At 48.1% G+C, this 16559-nt stretch overlaps 1 protein-coding gene across 2 annotated transcripts in view; it reads right to left on the reverse strand.

Moving 5' to 3' along the window:
* BTAF1 (B-TFIID TATA-box binding protein associated factor 1) overlaps positions 1–16559 on the reverse strand; it is a 984515-nt gene that overhangs the window by 171454 nt on the left and 796502 nt on the right. The gene's annotated exons all lie outside the window — the stretch shown is intronic.

Raw genomic sequence — 16559 nt, forward strand, 5'->3', positions numbered from 1 at the left:
AACCTAGCCATAGCTATGATGTAAAAGTTTGTTAAATAAGCCACATGGGGGGTATTACACTCATGTCTCTCATAATATCAGAAAAGTTGCTTATGTTGGTGCTGAAAATCTGCACTTTGTGGAGTCTGGTTCACACAATTAACAGATTTAGCACGCAGGAATAGCTCATTTAATCCACAATTAATCAGTTTGAAATGGTTGTTGAAAATCAAGCAACTGTGACCACCATGTGGCCTAATCTTTTAACTTTTAAGAATGTGAAGGAGGCCAGGTCTTCCTTTGTATAGTAGGTCCAAAATATGAATGTCTACGTCTAACTGCAGTATGAATGAACAAGTTACTTACCCTCTGTAACACCTTATCTGGTAGAGACTATCTAGCTGCAGATTCCTTACCTTAGAATTATTCCCAGGCATCACACTGGATCCAGAAATTTTACATGAGCAATACCCCTGTGCCGGTAGGTGGTGTCGTTCGGCTTTGCGTACCGTAGTCAGCGTCCTGTGCGCTGTAAGTGATGTGAGCAGTGCCTACATAGGCGCCACGCCAGTGCTCTGATGTCAGTTTGTTTTCACAACTTTCTACGCCAGGAGCGTAGAGCCATGAAGAACCCCCTAAGAATGGTGTGGAAAACTAAGGCCCTGAAAGGGGAAAGCCCTGTCCCTAGAAATCAGATGTCCAGGACCAGGACTCCGCGTGCTAGTGCACTGGTCAAAGCCTTTTAGCTTTGGTGGAATGAGCATGCACCAGTATTATGGTCACAGGCTACTAGAGGTAAACGACAATCACTTTTCTAGTTCATGCTCAATAGTAACCTCTGACTGCCTTGGAGCCCCAAGAACATTTCTCACATTAAAACAGTGGAGTTTGTTCCATATACCCAATACCCAAAGGAAGAGTTACTTACCTTCGGTAACGATATATCTGGTAGAGACACAGTCTAGCCGCAGATTACTTAACTTAGAATATCCCCAGGCGTAAGACTGGATCCGGAAAATCTTTTTCCCCCAGCAATACCTCTGCACACCGGGAGGCGGTGCCGCTTGGAGCCATATGAGCTCCCCCCTCCCCCCGGCGTGCTGATGTCTGTTTTCTACAGGAAACTTTTTCGCGCCACAACGCGGAGCCATGACAAAAACTGCGATAGCATAGGAACAGTGTGTGGTAAAAAAAGAGTAAATCATTTATAACGAGAGACCAAAGTAAGTTGAAAAAGCACCCAGCACCAGGAAGGACTGGAGGGAACTCACAGAGCCCGTGCTGCAAGCAAGGGCCTAAAAAAGCACCAAGCTGCGCCTCATGTCGTGGCTGCGACACAAAGGATACGACAAGGCAGACACAGATTATCATCACAGGAGGGAAGGTAAAAGAACTACAATATTGAAGGAACATGTTGCCAGACAAGTGATGAGACGTGAACGACCACCAGAAGTTCACTGCACACACCCTCCAGTGATGGAGGGACTACAGTACCAAAGAGAACCCAACCCAATCGACTGCCATAGAAAGAAGGAGGCACATGTGGGGCGGTGGGAGGGAAGTAAAAACAAAATAACTCCACGTGTGAAGAACACAGGTGGATCAACATGAGAAGGCAGTGAAAATTATAGACCTAAGCCACCTAAAAAACGTGGAAAGAGTGGAGAGCCAAATGGCTCAAAAGCCGAAGAACACCCCCTGTGCCAAAGGAAGCTGTGAGAACGCGCCACCAACCAACACTAGGATAGAGAAGAGGCCGAAAGCCCCCACGTAGAACAACACACCCTATCCCAGAGTGAGGTGAGAGAGCACATCTCTGGAAGACCAAGGCCCCCAGAAAGAGGGAGGCTGGGTGAAAAGACATCATATGAAAAAGTATTCGCAGAGTGGGGAGGATGGGCGGGTGTTAAGGAATCTGCGGCTAGACTGTGTCTCTACCAGAAATATCATTACCGAAGGTAAGTAACTCTTCCATCTGATAGAGACATCTTGCAGCAGATTCCTTAACTTAAAATAGATTCCAAAGCCATACCCCATAGGAGGAGGGTGTGCTAAACAACCACCAAGTTCCAGGAGAACATATTTGTCAACTGCTGACGAAAAAATGGTGGAAACCGCAATGCCAGGACAACAGGCATCAGACCCATGACCCACCTTAAGGAGTATGAACAAGGGATGGTAAAGACACCAAATCCGACGAGGGACGGTGTGAGACCTCTCTCGCCAAGACACGGACGAAAGAAAAAACAGAATTAGAAGGTTCCGTGCCAACATCAGAGACAATGCAGCAAGACCTTCAAGAAGGATCCAAGCATCCGTCTCTATAATCCAAAACAACATGACAACGGTAGAGAATACCGCCTGAGCACACACCACAGTGGAAGCCACAAGAAACAGGGGAGAGGTGGAAGACTGTCCACCCAAGAACAGGAGCCCCAGCATGAGGCCCATGGGTGTATGAAAAAACACATTAATGTGTACTGCCTAGGACATGTGACAACAGTGACAGAGCCGAGCCCAGAGCCTAGTGCCAACAGAGACAGAGGAGCCACCACTGAGCAAAAGCTCATGAGGAAGACAAACAAATTAAAAGGCACCACCGTGAGTGGATAACCTGCAAGGCTATAAACACAGAGGACACTATCCCGAAGGAAAGAGTAAGCAAAAATGACTGACACTAAGGCAAAAAGACTTAGTATGCGAGCACCCAGTGGCGTGTAAAATCCACAATATACCCTCAAGGAGACAAGAATGTCGACACATGTACGTGGAGTGACTAATCCTAAATAGGGGAGTCATGCAAGCGGTATTACGGCACCGGTGTGCTGCATAACAGTTAAGAATGCAGAAACAATAACAGATCCCCGAGGGGGAAGAATCCTTGTCTGCCGAGAGACAGCGGAAACATAGACCACAAGATTGCCCATAAAGGATAGAAAGAAGGCACCGACAGAAGCCTGGCGCCAAAAACCTACACTGCCAAAGACCGACACTGTTTACCATAATGGAGAACGTCGAGAAGAATACACACAGTAATGCTACATAAAGAAGCACCTGCGCCAGAATGGGAGTAAGAACTCACACCCAGAAAAACATCAGGGGTGGAGCACAGATCCAGTGGCAAAAAGGCATAGACCAGAGCCACTCCTTGAGAACTAGGAATATGCATAGGACAGGAGGGGACAAACCGGACCCCATGTCCCGCAAGAAACAAGGAACCGGAAACCATGCCAGGGATGACCTGCCCCCACCCCACTCAGGGGCGCATGTCCATCGATAGACAGGCAAGACGTGCACAGCGAGGTTGTAGGAACACGCCAGGGTGACAAAAACCCCTACGGAGGCAGGGATATATTATGGACCAACCGTAGACAACGAATGGTAACCCTTGGAGAGAAACCAATCCTATGGATCTCACCAGAGGAGACATCCTACAACAGTATGAAGAGTCAGCTTGCGTCAAAAGTTCCTGGGCAAGGAAGAGTAGCAATATGATTGCCAACCAATACCCCACATAGGGTAAGGCACAACCCTACAAAAGAAGGGTCCCTCTTGAGACAAGCTCGTAGGCAGAGGCTCAAAAGGAAGGTAAACCGAGCTTAACCAGCTGTACCAGAATAAGTAAACAACACGGCTAAGCAGCCACACAACCCAGAACATCTGCAGCCCACATTCACAAACCAAAAATCCTCCACGAAGATTAAAACCAAGGAACATACATATACAGGAGGCGCCTGACCGCCGAATCAACATGGGCGTAAAAAAGAGTGACCCTATCAAATGGTATATCTCTAAGTCGCTCCTGAACATGCTCAGGGAAAACGCAACCACGCGTGGCGGCTTATGCAACCGACCTGGCCATAGTACGACCCAGAGTCCGTGGTGTCCATGGCAGACCTAATTAAAAAGTGCGCCATATCATGGCCATCACTGATGAGGTGGGCCACATCGGCACAACTGTTCTCTGGCAACGAGGGGAGGAGCCGTTCAACAGCGTCCCAAAGGGCAAATGTAGCCCGAACAAATACACACAATGTGCTGAAGGACCGGAGTCCCGAGCTTGCGGATGCAAACACATCACGGCCATATGACTCCAACCACTGAGATTCCTGAGAGGGAGGATGCAACGGAACAGGAGTCGGAGAGAGAACTGCCTGAAGCACAAGTCCTCCAGCTCCAGGATGGAGAGTCAAACAGGTGGGGTCAGTGGGAGCCGGCCAATGGCGATGTGCCACAGCAGATCCAGGGGTCCCTCGAGGAGGGCCGTGCCCATGTTCCGAGAAGGATGTCAAAAAATGGCTCCGCAAAAGGTAACAATGGTTCCATGTTCACCACGCCCTGGTGGAGAATATCCAGCAAAGGCTCCGAAGGACTAGAGACTGAGGGCGGCTCCATCCTTAAAAGGTTTGCAGCCCTGCAAACAGCACTGACGAACCTCCCACTCGCCCTATTGGCCCCGCGAGGCGGTGAGAGCAAGTCATCAGTAGGTGATGGACGCAAGCTAAATCGGCTTCTTAATAGAGGCTCAGCAGCAGGATGAGTAGGTCAATGCTCCATTGGCACCCGCGCTGGAGAGCAGTGAAATTACTCCGGGGGTGGTGAACCCACCGGGACCATATCCTCCACCAATAAAGCAGGAGACGGTACCGGCTTTGAGGCAACGTCGAGGCGGCGTTGGAAACCTCTGAAAATGCCCCGACTGGCAGAGTGGAGCAAGAGTCGGCGACCTCCGAAAAGACCTCGACTACCCGAGTCGAGCCGGTGACCTCCGAAAAGGTCTCGACCCCTCGAGTGGAGCCGGCGTTGGCGGCCTCCGAAGAGGCCTCAATTCGTCCAGCCAGCCTCAGCGACCTCCAAAAAGGCCTGACTCCTCGAGTTGAGCCAGCATCTGCGACCTCCGAAAAGGCCTCGACCGCTCTGAGTTGGACTGACGTCGACTCAACATTCCCCGAAGTGGAAACCTAGGGGAGAGAGTACGCCAAAGCAGTGTCGTGCGCCGCAGCCACCTCCAGCGATGCCGCAAGGAGCCTCGGAAGGCTGTGCGACAGCGCTTTGGAAGGGCTAGACGTCGTGGGATGCCCCTCCGGGCCGAGTCCAGACAACGCGGCAACTCTGGTGTCAGAGTCAGGGCACTCGGTTGGCACAGAGGGTAAACCCGCCGGCTGTGTCCCAACCTGAGTCCCTACCCCCCCTGTGGGCCCGGAGGTGCACCAGGGAGGGAGGGTAAATGCTTACCACAGGTAGACGAATGCAAAGGGGCCATTCAGTACATCCGGGCAGGCAGCAGCTTCATGCTGCGTTCCCCCAGGGAGTCCGGCCGCAGCTGAGCGGAGACATGGGGCTCTCCCAAGCACCATATACAGATTTTGTGAGGGTCCGTCGCTGACATCTGTCGCGAGCAGGACCGGCACAATTTGAAGCCCGCAAGGGGCATCGAACACACTGTTCCTGGACGCGAAAAGGCATAGAAAAGGCCTGTCATTTTTATTTATTTTTTTATTGAAAAGAACCACAGTCTCACACAGGTTCACGCCTACAACCCTGGGGCCGGCAGCTTGTCAAAAAACAATAAGAAACACAGCTATTCAGCCAACAACCCAGCAGGCAGGCAGCAAACATTAGCCATATAATTTGCGAGCACGTGTGTGTAGTTTGCTCTTGATGTACATCAAAAACTACCGGTGCAAGGCCTATTCAACATGCGATGGTCATTAAATAACACAATATTAAGTAACATTAGGTGGTCCTTAGTATGATGTGGCGTCAGTATGACTGGTCACCGATCGGGTGGACAGCCGTTGGATCCGCATACTCATATGTCCATATTGACGCTGCTCCCTGAGTGTCAAACTGCCCGGCGAGATAATCTAAGTGGCACTGCTCATTATATTCCGCCAACAGCGGATCTAAGTGGTAGACGTTTGCCCATTGTCATCCAGTGCTGCGGGGGCTCCTCGCCTTCGTGTGAATCTCTAGTGAGCAAATACGTAGTATAGAGCCCCCACAAATTCTTAGGTCTACTCAGAGGGGGGAGCAATTCACTGAAATTCTCTGTTTGTGTGCTACAATAAAGCATATTGTGTGCCCATTGTGTCATTGTGGGTATAGGCCCTTAGACCAACACATTGCAACCCTCCGCTTAGCAATGAAGACCCATGTCCACCAGCCTGCGTATTGTCTTAGGCAACCGTTTAGAGTACCCCAGACCGGGTCTGGAGCGAGTTCTGTGTCCACAATCTTCCTTAATTCTAGAAAGATTGACTCCCAGTATTAATAAACTCCCGGGCAATGCCACGCTAGATGGATAAAATTAGCATTTTGTGCATCACATCTATCGCATGCCGGGCTATACCGCAGACCATACCTGTGTAATCTTTCGGGGTGTAGTACACTCTGTTTACAAACTTAAAGTGAATCAGCCTGTGCCTTCCGTGTAATGAAATACGATAGGTGCTAGTACAGCAGTAGGTCCACATAGCGTCACCGATGTTACGTTGCACATCTCGTTGCCAAACCAGCCAGGCTTTAGTGTATTGATTCGCTGTTTGAGACAGCTATCTTGTAGATGTTAGACACCATCTTGCGTGGCGACTCAGCTTTAATGAAATAGGACAGTTCTAGCATCTCGGGTGGTTCTTGTAGGTTGGATCCCAACATCCCATGGAGTGCCCTCCTGACTCTGTGAAACTGAAACTGTTGTAGCATGCGTTAGTGCCTGTTGCGGTCCCCTACTTCCTCCCAAGTTTCAACTGTGCCATCCTGAAATAAATCCCCGCCGTGGTTACGTTCAAGGTTTGCAACACCCGTAGTACCCCACCATCTCAACATGGTGCCAGCCATACTGTCCACTCAATAGGCATAACCGGGGAGTAGAGCAGTGCCCCCGCTTGTAATTGCAGTAATTTATGCCAAGCATGGCGAGTTGAATTAATGGAGTCTAAAAGTCCCGTCCTGTGTTCAGCAGGTTCAAATATCGTGGCCGGAAGGGGGAGCAGTTCCACAAATAGTTTCCATGCGGAGAAACGGGACACCTGGCGAGCCATGGATCCAATAGTAAGCCTGAGCGTCCTGCGCCGCCCTGTAGTACAGCTCCAAGTCTGGCGCGACCAGCCCCCCAAAAGGCCTGTAATTAACAAAAACAGGCCCGAGGTATTACTTTCCCAGATCCGCGTTAGGATGCGGAAAAGAAGAAAACTGACGCAAGCACGTCGTGGTGTGCTTATACGGCTCCATTGACGTCACTTCCGTGGACGACGTCAGGACGGAGCAGAGCAGCGCAGCCTTCTGGCGTGCAGAGGTATTACTGGGGAAAAAGATTTTCCGGATCCAGCCTGACGCCTGGGGATATTGTAAGTTAAGGAATCTGCAGCTAGATGTCTCTATCAGATATAAAATTCACTCATTTTCCGTGGCTGAGCAGTCCGGTGGCCATAATGGCCATGTTCTTTTGAGCTCCTGAGGTTATCTCAATTTTTCGGCCCACAGTAGTGTCCTAAATAGGGTAAAATGGTGGAGATGCTGCTTCCTGTAAAATGATGGTGGCTCAGTGTCTCTGAGCCAGTGTCCTGCAACACAAGGGCTTACTTTCCCCTGGCAGGAACAGCTATTCAATGAGGAGGAACCAGCTAAGCCAGGCTTCCTTCTCATTTTCACAAGTTGGAGGACACTGGTGAAACTGGCAAAGCAAAGGCTATTGGGGCAGCAGGTACGGGAGTGAACAGCATCCGAGGGGTTAACTAATCAAGGAAGTACGGAGAAATATGAAGTATAGCACAGAGTGATACTCGCCAGGGTTTTTATTTTGTTAGGGCGTTTCAAGCGTGCCATCAATTGGACCAAATCAAAGGGTTTGGGGCCTGTCCTGAGTTTCCCCACTGTGATACCTGCAGGCATGGCTTTAGGAAAAGACTTGATAATGGGGAGAATAGGAGACTTACCATGCCTTTTTAAATTCATAACAGATTAGGTCAAGAGTTCACCTTTTGGGAATGAGCTCCAATGGAATCCATCAAGATGCTCCGTGGAGACCTCACCACTAAAATTGAGAACACAGCGGTAGCTGTGCAAGTTGGGAATTTGACGTTGCAAGGCTTGATGTAACAAGTCTTTGTGGTCGAGAAGCCTCAAATTCTAAAACTCCTTAGACAGGAAAACAAAAGATTTTACCTTCTAAGTGTCTGTAAAAAGACACTTTTCAGAGATGCCCACCAAAAAGGGTATTATGTTCACAATCCAAGGTAGAGATGTATGACAATCTGCAAAGGGGGGCTTTCCGAAGGAGGACTGCAATCCCTGCTGCAAAGTAGTTGGAGACATTACAGAATACAATAAGGGAAGAGCTCTGTCCACTTGTGATGACCGCGGAGATAGGTACAACTCCATCAGGCCCATCTACAGACTTCCTGGGAGGAGCACTGGTTGAGGATGTGAGGCAGATAGCGCTGTATTAATAGTACTAATATCACTTGAAGGGTGAGATGTGATTTTAGGAGTAACAATTAAACTAGGTTATGTCTCCTATGATTGTTATTGGGTTCTTCTGTTCTCAAACTGAAGTTCTAAAACCTTTGAGTGTTCAAAAAATCTACTCAATATCAGAAAAGAAAATTTATCAATTGGGTGTTGTGCCACTGTTTCATTCCTGTACGACAGCAGTGTATAACTAAAAAGTCTATTTTTATGCAAGTTGAAACGGCTAAGGCAGTGCAACTGAGCATTAAGGAGGTGAAGAGTATTCCTAGGATATTAACAATGTTGTTGCATTGAAGATCTTTGTATGGTGCTATCCCGACAAGGGGATTTGCGGTGGAGCCCGCGCACCATGTCTTTGGGTAAGGAAGATAGCGGAGAGATTTTTATTGAGTCTAAAACATGTTACTTTGCTCGTTAGATTGAAATCCATGCCTCTGCCACCCCCTCCTACTTTTTGATCCTAGTTGACAATGTATTTGGCCTCCTTTCTCTTTTTACTTTATATAAATGGCCTGCATGACTATTTAACAATTTGTGGCAGGCACTTGCTCCAGATTGGAGCAAGAGGAACAAATGGATTACAGATTTAGTTGGATGGGGATGCCTCCTTTAAGAACTAGCTAGACCTAAAGTTAAACATGTCCACGTTTTACCATGGTTTCACGACCTAGAAAAACTAAGGTCAAATAACATGCGATAGGGGCCTCATTGATAAATAGGGTTAAAAATGTTAACTATCTGGGTATCCCCTTTCACAGGAGTTAAAGTTGTCTTATCTACTTAACAGCAGGTCTATTCAATTTCCGAATGCTGCTGATGGAGTCATTAGAATTTTATCGACTCCAATATAGAGCTGCAAAGGAACTTATTCACATTTATAAGGCACAATACTCTGCAGTGGCCTTATATGGAGCTGGTTGTAGGGGGTCATACTTCAAAGAACTGAAGATAGCTTTCTATGCACACTGTAGGCAGTATCAAGGTCCACAGCGAATATAATCTGTCACATCGAAGTTGGGATGAATTACCAGGAGAATTTGATTGGGTTGGGCCCCAATATATTGTGGCATAAAATCTGGCATCAACCGGAGTCAGGATTGTTAAAAGCCCTTTTGATTGATTGCCAGGCCCTTGATAATGTACTCAGAATTCTGTGTTTTTCATATCTGAAACATACTTTCTCTGACATGAGTCTCTAAAGACAGCATAGAAAAAACATTTAACATACAAGGCAAGGATGTTTAATTTATAGGTATAATCTTTGAGGACAGCCCTATGTGATTCTACAAGGCTAGAACCGTATCGGACTCTTTTCAATACAGATTTGATCTTATTCGTTTTAGACTTCATACTGTGCATTTAATGGCTTTTCGATACAGGGCAGGTGGTCTAATTTGCTTCTTATATGCTACTGCGATCTACTCCAACCTCGAAGCACAAGCCACTTTATGTTATTTTGCACAGGTTAGTGTTCCGCACACACTTTTCTAGTACCTCATCTGCACACTGCTAACATTAGGCATCAAGCTGCCTTGGTACATCTACAGAATTTACCTACACCCGATATGTTATGCTGTTTGCAAATTTATCAAGAGCGTACTATTCATGTGGAAACATTATGGGACCTCTGTAATGCTGTACTTTTATGTCAGTTTTATTCTTTTGTCATGAATTTATAAATGTTTTTATCTGATCTACTTGTATTTTGCTTTTATGGGTCGAGCCGAATAAAGACTTTTTCGATTCATATGTTAATGTTTACTGTTATGGAGGCATGTTTAATCAGGAAACTTACTAGGCAGAGGCACTACTGCATACTAGGTTTATTTTGCCATCCCTTTAATATTTATACTTAAACCATAAAACACAGCCATTCTAAAACGTATTTTGCTTAAGGAATTGGTAAATGACTTGCATCGCCCAGCAAAACTGCAGTTCTTAAAAGGGGTCTGTGCCACTGCCTGGTTTAGAATCAGCAGGTACCAGCACATTGCAGGGAACAAAAAAAGTAAAATCAGGAAAAGTTCTGAAGGATCGAAAATCAGGTTTCTGTCTTCTCTATTGGAAAAGAAGAATTATTGTTGCCTTTTAATTCTAACGCTGCTACATTATCCTGAGTAGCAGGATAACAGGAAATGTAAGAATTTAAAGTTTGACTTCAATTCAGAGAGAAAGCCAGGGCAGCCAGAGCATACTAATATAGTCTTCACTCCCTACTTTCATGGCTTCATTCTACTTTTCATAAACCTTTGCTTTTCAAAAACGCCTCAGGATGGGTGATAAAAGGTTTTGCACAGATTCTTGGAGAAACACTGTATGGAGTATGCCTTTCTGTTTAAACAAATAAAAAATAATAACAAAGGTCCATTTAGACTAGCATGGCCTATGGCCCAATGGCTGGTATCGTCAGGTGGAATGCAAAAAAGATCAGGGGAGACACTCCACAATGATCATAACTAACTGTATTACATGAGAGCTAGCATGGAAGAACAGAGCTACAGAATGAATACAATGCACACAATCACTCGCTCACAACTCAGCCAAGAAAATATGGAGTGTCTGGAAACACAGTAGACCTGAGGATCACAGCATTTCTTGACATTCTCTGCTGGTTCTTCCCTAGCTAACCAGACTGCCTTTCAATCATGTACTGCCAGATAACACCGGCTTACCACCTGAACCATCCCAGGACCTCTGTCTTGGAAGACATGATGGTCGTAACTGCATTTGCCATTACACATCAGCATAATCCCCAGCCAAGCTTCAATGCTCTGTTGGCACAGAAAAAAACCAGAAGTTGCTTCACGGGACCAGCACAAGCCAATTTTGCTCCAGTGTCCACCTCTGCAACAGCCTACTTCATTATTTTAAGTATATTTATAAGCTGGCATGTCTTGTGCAGCATATTTTGTGTTCTTTTAGAGGGTATCATCCACACAAAATATACACTACCAACATGCAGATACAAGCACAACCCTGCCACACACTCAAAGGACTACCCGAGCCCAGTTCGAGAGGGACTTATGGCATTCTGTGAGGGAGAGGTCGATGGACTCTGTCCCACTGGTGCAGGTTTCTTACTTGTACCCGTGCAAAATAAGTAAGCCACCACCAACTCTCAGTTATTCTATAGTCCAGTGAGGGGGCAGCATGAAGGACTAATGAATGTGCACTATGGTGTTGGGTGGATAAAGCTTTCAACAGTGCAAGAATTGTTCATCTTTATAGGGATGTCTAAAAGAAAATTGCAGCTCAGCTAGCCAATTCCAAGATGGAGGCTCATCAACCACTACCTGTAGATGGGGCTCATTTGTGTTATCACACCCTGCTTAGAAGGAAGCTTTGATCTTAGCAAGTGTGTACTCGGAACTAACCCTCTATATACAGCAGAAAACAAATCTTTGTTTTTCACGTCTCCTTTAAATCTTGAATTTAGATAACCGCTGTTCACGTTTCGACTTATACTCAAGATCTGTGCTCTACTTCATTTATAGCCGGTTAGGAATTCTCTGACTTCATGTCTACGTTTGAAAGGAACCACTTTCCTCCCCTAAACTTCCTTTTCGTGCTTCCACTTCCAGTAAAATACAGTAATGGATTTGATGGGACTCAAAACAGGGTAGGTGGTTTGTGTATACCGTATCCCATCTTGTTGCATCTATAATTCTTCCTGTTGTGCATCACACCCCAACAACATTCAGTACCCCTCTGTTAGGGAAGGCTCATAAGCACAATTGTACAGTAAGATTGGAACCAGGGTTCCCAGTGCCCCAAAAGTGCATGAAGGAAAACAAATATGTAAGCAAATGGCTCACAAAACAACAACATGTAGTGCACTATGGGAGGAGAAAAGAATACTCCCAAAGTGGCCCTGCATTATCAGAGTGCAAGCACAAAGCGCTCAGTAAATGACACTGTGCAGATAGATAGGAACTCAAAGCTTCAGACCGGTGTACGGGCATGACCACAAATTAACCTGAGCTTATTTTTTAATCCTATTTAATGAATAGCAGAAATTCCAGACAGCCTCTGGTCACGGTGTTGAAATGCTACAAGTCTCAAAGAACTAGCAATAGTGCTCAAGAATTAAGGAGAAAAACATGGTTTTCATGAGCAAAATCTAGTTTGAATTAATAGGTGCAGCCTTTTTAGGTCTCGGCTAGAAGGGCGCAAAGCGCGTTATCGCCAGAGAACTATAGCTGTTGGCTCAGCCGACAACGAGTGAAGACAAGAGATGGCCACGCGCACATTAAGAAGCGATTCCGACGCACGCGTCGGAATCGGACTCTGCCATGCGCCTTGGGATTGGGTCGCGCGCGTGAGCTTCTACCGTAGACAGCTCACGTCGCGCAGTTCGTATGTTTCAGTTTTGTTTTGAGTTGTTACTCGTGCGTGTGGCCGGTGGAGAGGAGTCGAGCGTCGGCGCCCGCGGAGGCATTGCTAAGCGCAGGGGGGAGAAAGCGTCCCGGATAGCAGCACGTCCCCACGAGGTAGCGACCACCCTGTTGACGAGCACAGAGGAGTCGGAGCCCAGGTAAAGTCCGCGCTATATAAAAACACAAGGATACTTTTTTGTTGCAATTAAACAGCTTTTCATATTTGAATCTGTCGGCTGGCATTCCCGAACCGTGGAATGGAAGGCGCAGGCCACAAACGCGCTGTAAACAAAATAGTGAACTGGCCCGGATGCGACGGGGCTGAAAGAAAGGCCGTCTTTATCACGGTAGTTGTTGATGGGACGCGCTGTGCTAAGCAGAGCACGTCACCACACGTGGGATGCGCCACTGCATAGCATGCGAGATGGCGCTACGAGACAGTGCCGCTTCAGGGCGTTGGACGAATGGAGAAGGGAGCTGGCACAGTGCGTACACACCAGAAACAGCAAGGCAGCTGCACACCCTGAAAGCTCTCCAGCGCTTACTACTTCTCTGCGCTAGGGAAGGACACGACATCTGGGTGAGATGAAGCTCCCTAGGAGGGAAAGCTCTCCATCACTGACTATTTGTGTGCGCATCCCTGTGCTTGTGTGCACCTCCCTGTGCTTGTGTGCACCTCCCTGTGCTTGTTATTGGTTAAAATGAACCCCAGGCTGGCAGGCATGATAGACGGTCTCCATCCCCAGTCCCACTTATCTGCAATTCCTGCTCTGGAACACACATAGTGGGCTACATTAGGAAGTGCTGCTGCTGTTCCAGCTGGTGCTAGGTCCGAGTTAGCATTGGGGATTTTTATGAATGGAAATGCTGAGGGACACATGCTCACTAGAGCATGTCTCCCACTCGAAAGTCCTGATTGCCTCACTAATCACAGAAAGTACAAGAGGCAGTCAGGCACTTAAGCAGCACCAAGCACGGGCTTACAGCCCTCATTTAATTAAAAAAAAAAGTTTATGGGGATGGAAATTGCTCTTTGCAATTACTATCCACATAACTTGTTTTTTTGGTCTGGATCCCGACATCGGTTTTCACCAGACTTCGCTCTTTAATTACCGAGTTCATTTGGGGAGCGGGCAGGAGGCGTGTGGCGCTGACCACGTTGATGCGCCCCAGATCAGACGGGGGACTAGCAGCCACCGATTTTGAATGGTACTATTTGGCGGCACAGCTGCAGTGGCTTACCCAAGCAGTGGCTTTGGAATTCCGAGGCCCGGAGGGGGCCGCAGGCGGCATCCTTCCGAGATACGTTATTTCTTTTATAATTCTGGGCCAGAAGTTGGACCTTTCCCAGCTTACAGGGGAGGAGCGGACGATTAGAAACTGCTGGCTGCGGTGCCATAGGCGGTCCGGTGTCGCTCGCCCATATGCCCCCGAGATCCCACTAGGGATGTGCACCGCCTTCCCGCATGGGGGAGATTGGTGTGCGCTGGCGACCTGGGAGGAACTTGGCCTGCAAATGCTCGGTGATTTGTACAAAGAGGGATCGCTGCTTTCGTTTCAAGAGCTGCACGACGCTTACGGCCTCCCGAGGGGGGACTATCTGTTGCACGCCTCGCTGGTGGCCGGTATCCGGAGTCATTGGAAGAAGGGCCTTTCTGAACCACCGACATCTGCGTGCTGTCAGTATGTGGTCATGGCGGCTGGCACTCACAAGGCCTTCACCTGCCTCTACCGGAGACTGTCGACTGAACCGTTGCAGCCCCTGGATGGGCTGAGAGCCAAGTGGGAGGGGGATATCGGGCGACCGATCCCTGAGACGACGTGGCCGCAGCTTTTGCGGCGGGCATGGAAGGGCACTAGGAATGCCAGGTTCCAGCTGGTCCAGTTTTTCTCCCTTCACCGAGCATACTTGACGCCAGCTAAGATCTCGCGATATTTTGAGGGCGCATCCTCACTCTGCCCTAGATGTGGTGTAGAGGACGCGGATTTTGCCCACATGTTATGGTCTTGTGTGAAGCTCACTGATTACTGGGAAGCAGTGGTGGCCTGCCTGAATGCTGTCACGGATCGGCACATTGAAGCGGATATGGGCGTCTGCTTACTGTTGTGGTTCCCTCATACCCCCCGCAATCGCATTACCACCAAATTCTATGACTTGGGCCTGATACTGGCCAAACGGGAGATCACCATGCATTGGAAGTCTAGCCGGGGCCCCAGTTACTCGCGATGGTGGTCCACTCTGGAGCGGTGGGCGAAGGCAGAGAGCGCGTTGCGGCTGCAACAGGCCAGGCGGCTAGATAGCGACAGGGCGTTAGTCGGCCAGAGCATGGGAGGCCCTGGTGACCGCGCTCCAATTGCCAGAGAATGACCAGAGTGAGGATGGCGAGATAGTGACACCATAGGGTGGCTCTGCTGAGAGGTTCCCCATTCCCGGTGCAATACACCACTGTAACATGTAACAACGGAGATCCTGGGGGTTCGGGTCCCCCGTTGATATGCACTACTTACCTCCTCCCCTCGACTGGGCTGGGGAGGTGACTGACTGTTGTTTATTAGCTGATAAGAGAGTCGAAGCTGGCGCACTGACCAGGGGGGTGGGATCCGGGGAGGGGGCGGTTACGGGACTGTTATCATGAACGGCATCTGGTCAAGAAAAGTACTGTTCTCCTGTATCATCGGATGTTACTGCATAAATTACTCATTGTATTGCACTGATTTGACCTAACATGCTAATAAAAATTGTTTCTGCAATAAAAAAATCCACATAACTTGGTTTTTTTCTGTGTGTAGTTTATGTTTGAAGTATGTAAGGTAAGGTCTAGAAATACAGGTTCTAGGCGACTTTGCTCATTTGTGTACCGGCTGGGACAGTAACATTTCGGTGCTGCGGGTAGAAAACCGGTCGGGTGTCAGGCACCTGGAGCCAGGCACCTGGAGCAGAGAAGAGACGCCTCTCTGCAGAACTTTGTTGATTCACAGAGCCTCATGCACCAGTGAGCTGCGCCTCAGACGCACACCCGCCGTGCAGGAGTAACCCCATGTGTAGTCTTCACACATGATATATATCGAGAGCATTGTCATGTCAAATCAGGGCAGCACCAGGAGGGGAGCACAAACTGGTGGGTGTAGGTTAAAGTACTTTGCAGCAGAGACAACACATCTTTTAAAGCTAAATGCAGAGCAAGTACAACTACACACGCAGAAAGGGAGTCTCACATGTGCCTTACAAGAGTTTCACATTTAATCGTGGGAGTCTGTAACCACTGCCGATTCCTACAAGAAGTTCTGGAATCCTTTGCGAATACCAGCGAGATCGGAATCTTACTCCAGTGCAGAAGTACATTTTCAGTAGTAAATCTTCAAACTGACAGAAACCACGGGGCTTGTAAACAGCAGACAGAAACTATTGGAAGAGGTGGAAAGATGCATGAACTTCACTAAAGAGCCGAGCGAGCCACTGAAAGCTCGAGCCAGGCTCAAGCCTGAAGCCTGGCTCAGCTCAAGGTCCTGTTAGAACCTCGAGCCCAGAACGAGCCGAGCTTTTATGTGGCGTCTGCCTGACACACTCTGCCAGAGCTGTGACTGCAAACTGGGGAACCAAGGCTGAGTCTCTCCTGGGCTCAAATTCCTGTGATTCTGGGAAAATACCTGGGCCCAGTTCACGAAAGGGGCAGGATATGTGCTAGTTAGGGAATGTTGTATATGTAGGAGTGTGAGTGAGTTGCTATCTCC

This window comes from Lissotriton helveticus, chromosome 5_1 (assembly GCF_964261635.1).
Source record: "Lissotriton helveticus chromosome 5_1, aLisHel1.1, whole genome shotgun sequence".
In the NCBI taxonomy this organism is placed as follows: domain Eukaryota; kingdom Metazoa; phylum Chordata; class Amphibia; order Caudata; family Salamandridae; genus Lissotriton; species Lissotriton helveticus.